Genomic DNA, 10718 nt, shown 5'->3' with positions numbered 1-10718 from the left:
TCTCTCTCTCTCTCTCTCTCTTTCTTTCCTTCTCTTTTTCTTTTCTTTCTTTTCTCTTTCCCTTCGTTCCTTCCTTTCCTTCTTTTTTTTTGGACAAGTCTCAGTCTGTTGCCCAGGCTAGAGTGTAGAGGCACGATCTCGGCTCACTGCAACCTCTGCCTCCCTAGTTCAAGTGAGTCTTGTGCCCCAGCCTCCCAAGTAGCTGGGATTACAGGTGTGTGCCACAATGCCCAGATGATTTTTGTACTTTCAGTAGTGATGGGGTTTCACCATGTTGGCTAGGCTGCTTTCAAGCTCCTGACCTCAAGTGGCCCATCAGCCTTGGCCTCTCAAAGTGCATGCATGAGCCACCGTGCCTGGCCAAAGACTCTAGTTCCTGTGGCTAGCCTCATGGGAGAATGAGGTGCCAAGGACAGAACAGGATAAGGTCAGAGAAAAACTTTTGCTTCTGAGGCCTTCATTTTGGGGTATCTTTTTCTGAGATCTTACAACACAACATCAGAATAATGCTACTGTACACCCATGTGATAGATGAGGATACTGAGGCTCAGAGAGGTAAGGTGACTAGCTTGGCAGCTACCTACCCTGGCAGGAAGTAGCAGAGCGAGAACTTCACCTATGCTTCACCAATTTTAACTCCAGTACTTACCTAAGAACTTCCAACAGATGTTCCCCTGAGGTGAAGACTGGTTTCCAGAATTCCACTCTTCTACAAGCCTGAGAAAATTCTAATTGCTTGACCTTCAGAACTCAGGAAGACCTTTTTTGACTGTGGTTTGTGTCCTGGCCAAAAAAAGCATTATTACAGGAGCAGTTTGCAGCATGCCCTAACCAAACCAGGAAGAGCTCCATCACAGGTTGATAAATAACCCTGCTTCCATGAAGGAGAGATGATTCCAAAGAAAATAAACATACAGCAAATTGCTCCTTGTCGTAGGAAACTTCCAGTGTATGGGCATAAGAAGAAGCATTTCCTAAGGAAGGAAGAAAATGGTGTTGGGGGATAGGAATATAAAGTATTATGAAAAATAACTAATAAGAAATAGGGAAGGAGCAACATTCAGGATGGAATCATTTGCAAAAAGAAAAAGTAGAGTATGGTCCAAGGGAAAGGCCATTCAATTCAGAAATAAATATTTATTTAACAATCCAAAAGTAAAAATGAAGAAATTCAAGGCTCTGAAATAAATTAATGTGCATTGAATCCCATGGGGTTGATTGTGCCATGGGAGACACCAATGACAAGAGAGGAAAGTAGTGGTCATTATACATTTATTAGTTCTTGCTATGTGCCAGGTGCTGTCCTGTGACTTTAAAGATATAATCCCGGCCAGGTGCGGTGGCTCACCCCTGTAATCCTAGCACTTTGGGAGGCCAAAGCAGGTGGATCATGAGATCAGGAATTCAAGACCAGCCTGGCCAATATGGTGAAACCCCATCTCTACTAAAAATACAAAAACTAGCTGGACATGGTGGTGCGTGCCTGTAATCTCAGCTACTCAGGAGGCTGAGGCGGGAGAATCACTTAAACCTGGGAGGTGGACGTTGCAGTGAGCTGAGATTGCACCACTGCACTCCAGCCTGGGCAACAAGAGCGAAACTCCGTCTCAAAAAAAAAAAAAAAAAAGATACAATATATAATCCCATTAAATGTGTACAATGATCTTCTTAGCATTTTGCAAACTACACAAATGAGAAGCTAGGGCAGGTCACTTAGCTAGTTGGCGATGAAGGTAGAATTTGAATCCAAGGCTCTTGAGCTGAAAATCTTCAACCCTATCTTTTATCACCTCCTGGAGAGTTGCCTGCTTCAATGACTTAAAGTTTACATGTTTAGTATTCAGATTACTGCTTAAATCCAATGAATTCTACAGTGATCCTAGCAAATGTATGTGGAGTTGAGGGGGGTGTATAGGAGGATTCTCTGGATAAGAAATGACAGAAACACAACTTAAACATTAGCTTAAACTTAAGCTAAAAGGGAATTTTTGGTTTTAATTTTTGAGATCGAGGTCTCGCTATATTGCCCACGCTGGTCTCAAACTCCTGAGTTCAAGAGATCCTCCCACCTTGGCCTCCCATGTAGCTGGGATTACAGGTATGAACCATTGCACCCAGCTCAAAAGGGAGATTTTTGGCAGCAGGCTGAGGTGGCTTCCAGAATGAAGAGTGAATTTGACAGCTAAGCCTTGGGAGGTCAGGAAACAGAGAATCTCTGAGATTTCATCTCCTGGAATCAGGAATTTGAAAGCTCTCAGGACCCTCCCACTTCTCACCCTATTTCTCTCCGTGGGTGGGCTTCTTCTTCTATTGCAGGAGGGCTCCTTCATGGGGTAAGGGATGGCCTCTGATAGCTCTGGACTTCCAGCCAAGCAAGCAACTTCATAGAGCAGGGGGAAAAAAAGCCCTCTTCTTTCCCAGTTTATTTTCCTCTTTTTCCCAAGTGAAACATTTTGAAGGGAAGAACCATGATTGGTCCAGCTTGGGTCATGTGCTCAACCATGGGCCAATCTCTGTGGTCCTGGGGGAGAGGTTCTATGATGTCACCCTCCCCACATACTAGGGTCACATGGGGTTTTGATGGAGCCTTTCCCAGAAGGGAGCTGCTGTTCTGAATAGTCAAAACTATAAGTGTCCATGAGAAACTGGACTACCAGCAAGAAAATTACAAACATCAGAAGAGATGCAAAAAGAGGTAAGATCAAACAGTGTGGTAGCAGAATAAAATGCTCAGTAGACTTTGGAAACACTGTATCATGAAAACAGGATTTAAGCATAGGGAAAGGAGATTTATTTAACAATGTAGGGGGCATAAAAAGCAATTTAAGAGATGAATTAGGATGCTGGTTCTGAAACCTCCAAATAGTTCTACTATGAAGGGAGATGCATTCTTGCAGAGTTGACTAATAACAGGGTTCGTGCTCCTAGTTTGTGCCTACTAAATATTAATTCATTTTGATGGCAGGTTTTATTAAGAATTATTGCTTAGAGCACTTACATATTTATAGCATATTTTAGCAGAGCAATTTGCATATGTAAAGCTCTGCATAAATGTAAATGATAATAATGACAGTGTTGTTGGGCTTATATTGACTCTTTCATACATGCATTTGTTCATTCATCTCTTGTCTACCAACTGAGTGGATACTATATTCCAGGCACTCTCCTGGACACTCCTAGCTTCTGCCCTCAAGATGTGTCTTAGTTTGTTCTGGCTGATATAACGAAATACCATGGATTTGATGTTTTAAACAACAGACATTTACTTCTCACAGGCCTGGAGTCTGGGAAGTCTAAGATCCAGGTGCTGGCAGGATGAGATCATGGCAAATTCAGTGTCTGATCCTATCATGGGGATACCATGCTTGATATGGTTGGTCCTGTGTCCCCAACCAAATCTCATCTCGAATTGAAATCCCCACGTCAAGGGAGGGACCTGTAATCCCCACGTGTCAAGAAAGGGAAGTGATGGATAATGGGGGCAGTTTCCCTGATGCTGTTCTCATGACAGTGAGTGAGTTCTCGTGAGATCTGATGGTTTTATAAGGGGCTCCTCCCTTATAAAAGGGAGCTTCACGTGTAAGCTCTCTCTCCTGCTGCCTTGTGAAGAAGGTGCCTGCTTCTCCTTCTGCCATGATTGTAAGTTTCCCGATGCCTCCCCAGCCATGCAGAACTGTGAGTCAATTAAACCTCTTTCCTTTATAAATTACCCAGTCTCAGCCGGGGCAGTGGCTTACACCTGTAATCCCAGCACTCTGGGAGGTAGAGGCGGGCAAATCAACTTGAGGCCAGGAGTTTGAGACCAGCCTGGCCAACATGGTGAAACCCCATCTCTACTAAAAGTACAAAAAATTAGCCAGGCATGGTGCTGAACACCTGTAATCTCAACTACTCGGAAGGCTGAGGCATGAGAATTGCTTGAGCCTGGGAGGCAGAGGTTGGAGTGAGCCAAGATTGCACCACTGCACTCCAGCCTGGGCAATAGAGGGAAAACAAAATTTTATTTTATTTATTTATTAAAAATAAATAAAATAAATTATCCAGTCTCAGGTATTTCTTTATAGCAGAGTGAAAACGGGCTAATACAACCCTCACGAACTAATTACCTCCCAAAGGCCCCACCTCCAAATACCATCACACCAGAGATTAGGACTTCAACACATGAATTTTGGGAGGATACAAACATTCAGTCCATAGCAAGGTGCTTAGAGTACAGAGGGGGAGACAGAACTACGAACAGATTATGTCTAGATAGGTCTATAGTGGACACTGTGGTGCACTGCCCAGATCATCACTTCAAGATGGAGACACTCTTCCTCCCTATGCAGACTTGCCCATTAAAGACTCACAAATGAGTCCATCCCCAGGAATTGCCCTTGGCTGAAGGGAGCTGTCTTTCCCAAGGTTAATGCCCCTTCCTGGGATTGGGGCAGTCTGCATCCAATAACTGGCCAAGACTGGCCATTGAGGGAGTACCAAGGCCAGTCTCCTTGTCTCAACCGGAGTAAACACTGAAAGGTTACCCAATCAGCTGAGGCCTCTGCTGCAATTGCACCACAGTTCAACTCTTCCTTTACCCAGTTCTGCTTCTCTCACTCCCTTATAGGTGTTGTTCCTGAGAACACGCTCCAAAAAAAAAACCTATCTGCATATAAATCTCCATCTCTGAGTCCATTTTACAGGGAACCCCACCTAAGACAAGATGTAGCTTAGAAAATTATTATTAGGAAAAGCTGTCGTATTCACAGGTTGCCAGACCCTACTTTCCAAATAGAAAACAGTAGTTACCTTGGAAGAAACCTTTGGAGAAGAATCACCAGGATGGCCTCTCTACATTGTATAAATACAGGGAAGAAGGCACCCATTGCCCTGGGTAAAGAGGGAACAGAGTATTTGTAGTGTGAGATAACCTGGCCCTCTCAATTGTCCCAGTGTACAGAGCTGGTCTGTTGGGGAGAATGTAGATAATTCTGCGTACAGGACCAGAAGCTTCCTGGGAGGGGAGGAATGGAGACCTGGAACCCTCTCCCTTTTGAGGTTTATATAACTCCTCTGATAAATGGGGCAGTCCCAGCTAAGGTCCCCTGGTGAGAAAAGAGAAAAAGGCTCCAGAGAGGAACTCACTAGAAGCAAATGGGAAGTCCCTGGGAAACCCCTCATGTCCCAGTCACCCTGGTGTGAAAGTGGGCTTTGGGGAAAAGAATGATCATAAGATTGTAAGTTAAAGAGCCAAAGAGGTAAAGATTTCTAACAAGACAACACTGGGATCACCTTCCCTCCAAGGACCTCTTGACCAGTGAGGAATATTAACTTGCACGACTCTCATCTCAGCAGCAGCCAAGCACATACTGGACTACAAAACCAACTTTTTTTTTTTTTTTTGAGACGGAATCTCACTCTGTTGCCCAGGCTGGAGCGCAGTGGTGCAATCTCAGCACACTGCAAGCTCCGCCTCCCAGGTTCATGCCATTCTCCTGCCTCAGCCTCCTGAGTAGCTGGGACAACAGGCGCCCGCTACCACGCCCAGCTAATTTTTTTTGGTATATTTAGTAGAGACAGGGTTTCACCGTGTTAACCAGGATGGTCTCGATCTCCTGATCTCATGATCCGCCCACCTCAGCCTCCCAAAGTGCTGGGATTACAGGCGTGAGCCACCGCACCCGGCCCAAAACCAACTTTTAATACCAGCACTGTAGAGTAGTAACAGAATCAACCACAATGGAAAATATGGGCTTACTGGAAACTGGTGAGAATTTCCAGTTCTTTTTCTCTAATGTGAGCCACTAGAGTTTCCATAAATTGGTGAAGGGAGGCTGTTAACAATTTATCTAACACTCAAAAGGAATGTGATTTTATTGGTACTTTAATCTGGTGAAGGGGGTCATATGGTTACAAGTAATTCCAAAACAAAGTGAATAGTACATTAGGAAGAGGAATGGCTGGGCATGGTGGTTCATGCCTATAATCCTAGCAATTTGTGAGGCTGAGGGAGGTGAATTGCTTGAGGCTAGGACTTCAAGATCAGCCTAGGCAACCTAGCAAGACTGTGTCTCTAAAAAATATTTTTAAAAAATTAGCCGGGTATAATGGTGCACACCTATGGTCCCAGCTATTCAGGAGGCTGAGGTGGGAGGATTGCTTGAGCCCAGGAGTTGGAGGCTGCAATGAGCTGTGATTATGCCACTGCAGTCCAGCCTGAGCAACACAGTAAAACCTTTTCTCAAAAAAAAAAAGAAGAAGAAGAAGAAGAGGTGTGACTACTGCCAAGGAGGAAATCTTCCCAGAGGATATGAACCAAGCTAAGTCCTGCAGGCTTAAGAGGAGTCCCCAGGGAGATGATGAGGTATGGCCATTCATCAGAAGGGCATCCTAGACTTTTCAGGACCAAAGCACAGAGGTGAGAAGAAACACCGTCCCCGGTAAATAATCTACATGGATCTAGAGCCCAGGAGGCACTGTAGACAGGATGAGATCATGAAGGCCCTAGTAGCCATCATCAGACGTGTAAACTTGATTTCCATGACCCTGGAGACCGAGGCCTGAAGGATAAGTAAGGGAATGAAGAAGGCCCTGCTGGGATCGAGGTAAATCTGTCAAACTGAGTCTATTCCCAACTAAATAGACTTCTGCTATTTGTTGCCATGGAGGGGTGCAGACCCAGGGTTAGCAAATTTTTGAAATTGTCAAGAAAAGCTGGAATTCCCAATATTTATAAGACAGACCCAGATTTTTTAAGTTGGCAATTATTCCAAAAACCACTGAGGGGGCTAAACAAAACACTTTTAGTTGTAGTCAAGGGCCTCCAGCTCACCACCTCTGCTAGACTGAAGGGAGCTCTCAGGCACAGAAGTGGAAAGCTCAGATTTGCATATTAAAAGTCACTCTCAGGCAGTATGATTAGAGAGAGTAAGAGACTAGAGATAGGCAGGCTGGTTAATTCAACAACAGGCTTTTTGAGACCTCTGTGTGTGACAAGAGCTGGAGTCACAATAGTGAGGTTATGGAATCTCAAGTCTGGTGTGGGAGACCAACATAATGAACAGTCCCACAAATGTGTAATCACGCACTACGAGTGTACTCCAGGGAAGAAAAGAGGAAAGCCCAAATTGTGAGGAAATATGGAAAAGAACAGATTAAAGAGCTATTTTGGAAGTCTGGCAACAACTTAGATCGGGGAGAAAAGAAAGGGCATTTCAAGGTCTTACCTGGGTGAGTGGGTAGATGCTGTTGTGGTAAGAAGTAGAAAAAAGGGCATGGGAAATCCTGTCATTATTTAGAGTTACATAAACAGAGGAAAATGTGGTTTAAACAGATGATGCAAAGGAATGAGTGAAGTCCTACATTTTCATTTTTGTCATCTTATGGAGGCTTCCAAGCTGCCATATTTGCTTCTTTCTGGAGATAAACCCACCCTGCCCATCTCACAAGGCACTTGTATTAGTCAGGATTCTCCAGAGAATCAAAACCAATAGGATCTATGTTCATATCTACATCTATATTTATTTATTTGTTATAAGGAGTTGGCCCACATGATTATGAAGGTTGATGAGTCCCCAAATCTGTAGTCAGCAAGCTGGAGACCCAGGAGAGCCAAAAGTGTGGTTTGAGTCTGAACGCTGGCAGGCTAGAGACGCAGGACAAGACAGCATTTCAGTTCCAGTCTGAAAACAAGAAAAAAAGCCAATGTCCCAGCCTGAAGACAGGCAGGAGGAGTTTTCTCTTGCTAGTGGGAGGGTCAGCCTTTTTGTTCTATTCAGACCCTTAGCTGATTGGATAACATCCATTTGTATTGGTGAGGGGGAGTCTGCTTTACTCCACCTACCAATTCAAATGTGCATCTCAAGCCGGGCGTGGTGGCTCACTCCTGTAATCCCAGCACTTCGGGAGCCCTGAGGCAGGTGGATCGCTTGAACTCAGGAGTTCAACTCCAGCCTGGTCAACATGGTGAAACCCCGTCTCCACAAAAATACAAAAATTAGCCAGGCGTGGTGATGTGCGCCTATAATCCCAGCTACTCGGGAGGCTGAGGCAGGAGGATCACTTGAACCCAGCGGGCAAAGGTTGCAATGAGCCAAGATCACACCACTGCACTCCAGTCTGGGCAACAGAGCCAGACCTTGTCTCAAAACAAACAAACAAGAAAAGTTAATTTCCATCCAAAACACCCTCACATACACCCCCAGAATACTTGACCAAATGTCTGGGCCATCATCCTCTCTCTCACGGGCTACTGTCATGGTCTCCTAACTGGACATGATGCTGTCTGTGCTAGTGATTTATCTGTGATCTTCAAGATATCCTTCTATGCTCTTCTCTGTAACCCTGGGGTTGGGATGATGCAAACTAAATCTCTCCACCTCTCAGCTAGCTGGCTTCCTGTTTGGTTTTCCAATGTGAGGCATTAGGAGGAGATCAGAAAGCAGAAGGAAAGAAGGGACTTCTACCTTGTTTTCCATTTCCTGTTTTTAATTTTACTTCAGTAGCAGCACATAACTGGCACTAGCTCCAGTTTCTGAGTATTCTCAGTACCAACCTTGCTGTGCCTCCCCTCAACCCCCAGGTGCCAGCAGCAGCCATGCCACACCCCCTCACCTGCTGGGCTGCACTCCAGGGAGGTCTGAGCACCTGCAGAGCCATGCCCCTTTGGTGGAAGTACCAGCCAGACAGCAACCCCCTCATTAGAGATCTGAGCCAGGCAGAGCCGCCCTCAGAAATCCAAGCACCAGCCCCATGGGGCCCCTCCTCCAAGCTCCTCAGTACAGGCAACTCCACCTGTTCCCTCCTGTTCCTCAGCCTTGGGAGCAAGAGCTGCTTCCTGCAGTTATTAATCCCTAGGTTACCTAGCCTCTTCCTTTTTTCTTTTACTCTTTCAGCCTTCTAATGCCTGTGAAGCCAATTCTTGGTATTTACTGAAATACCTACAGTGTTTTCTGTTTCTGACTGGCCAATGGCTGATAACTCTTTTAATCCATTTTCCATTTAGCAGACTTTTGAAATCAATTTTCCATTTACCAGTTATCTTTTGAAATGTGGCTCACTCCCCAGCTATACTAGTCAAGGTGCTGGGTTTCAAACAACAACTTCTGGCTAATGTTTAAACAGAGAAGGGATTTATTGAAAGCGACTAGGGAGCTCAGAGAATCAAGAGGAAGACTGGAGAACAAAGCACCAAGTAAGGTTGTCACAGCAAAGCTCCCAGCATGGCTTGCTATGCCACTGATACCATATTGCAGGAGACATATGGGCAGTCAGGTGTCAGTGGACATTGGTTGCCTTATGCTGGACTCTGCTGCCACAGCACACTCATTCCTGGGCGCTCCTGACCCCACCACAGCCACCCTATTAATTTCTAACTGACCTTACGTCTTGGAAGATGATCTCACGATTCAAAGTCCCATGTAGGAGCATCTGACTGACATTCTAAGTGCCAGGGGATGGGGAGAGAAACCATCTTTTCTATTCAATTCTAAGTTGTGGCTTCACTAGTGGAACTGATGCCTGATGTGCCATAAGTTTTGTGATTCCCAAAAATAAGAAGGGCTTTTCAATACCCAGGGTGATGATGATCCAGTATGTTGTCTAAAACCATCCAATAGCTTCCCCTCTCACTTACAGTAAAAGTCCCAGAACTGGCCTTGATGTCTGCTATGATCTGGCACCACCTAACTTTCTGACCTCATCTCAGGCCAATCTTCCATGCTCGTGTTTCTGTCACATGGGGTTTCTGTCTGTCCCTTGAGCATGCCATGCTCACTCTGACTCCAGGGAATCACTGTTCCCTCATTCTGGAGGATCCTTCTTGCTTCCAAGCATCGCTCAGATACCTTCTCCTCAGTGAAACCTTCCTAAGGAAGCCTCTAGCACATTCCTCTTCTCTTTGTAGCACTTGTTTGCTGTGTTGATTTGTTTTTGTTTTCTTGTGTGTTGATTTGTTAATTAGCTGCCTCCCCTGCCTGGAATGTCAAGTCTGTGATGTCTGTTCATTGCTGCTGCGTCCCAGCACCTGGAAGAGTGGCTGGCTCTGGGCAGGTGCTTACTGTTTTTTGAATGAACAGACAGCTAGACGGCTCAATTCTGTTTATTAAAGAGTCCTACTTGATAAAAGAAAAGCAAAACAATGTTATAATGAACAATGGCAAATTAGATTCCATTTTTTAAATGGATGCTTTTTAAAATAATTAACTTTAGAACGCATCCATGACATTTCTTTTGGAGGTTTCACTAAGGAGTTAGGGCTTTAAGGTGGACCCTAATGAGGCTGTTTTAATCTTTGGGAGAGACTATGGTTTCCTTCTCATGGCCACCAGCTAGCAGTCCTCCATTTTATAAATTAAAGCAGAAGGTAAGGTTTAGGTAAGGAAAGCCACAAAGCATACCACATTCATACTGAGTATGAGTTTAATTTTTTTTTTTTTTGGCTTTTTGTAGTTTGAGTTTTTTTGAGACCGAGTCCAGGCTGGAGTGGAGTGGGGTGATCTTGGCTCACTGCAGCCTCCACCTCCCAGATTCAAGCGATTCTCCTGCCTCAGCCTCCCATGTATCTGGGATTATGGGCAGGCACCCCTACATCTGGCTAATTTCTTTTTATTTTTTACAAAAAATATACAAAAAAAGAGATGGTGTTTCACTGTGTTGGCCAGGCTGGTCTTAAACTCCTGACCTTAAGTGATCCACCCACCTCAGCTTCCCAAAGTGCTGGGATTACAGGCATGAGCCAC

Source organism: Mandrillus leucophaeus, unplaced genomic scaffold (assembly GCF_000951045.1).
Source record: "Mandrillus leucophaeus isolate KB7577 unplaced genomic scaffold, Mleu.le_1.0 Scaffold250, whole genome shotgun sequence".
NCBI classification, from domain to species: domain Eukaryota; kingdom Metazoa; phylum Chordata; class Mammalia; order Primates; family Cercopithecidae; genus Mandrillus; species Mandrillus leucophaeus.
Note: the sequence above shows the minus strand (reverse complement) of the source record.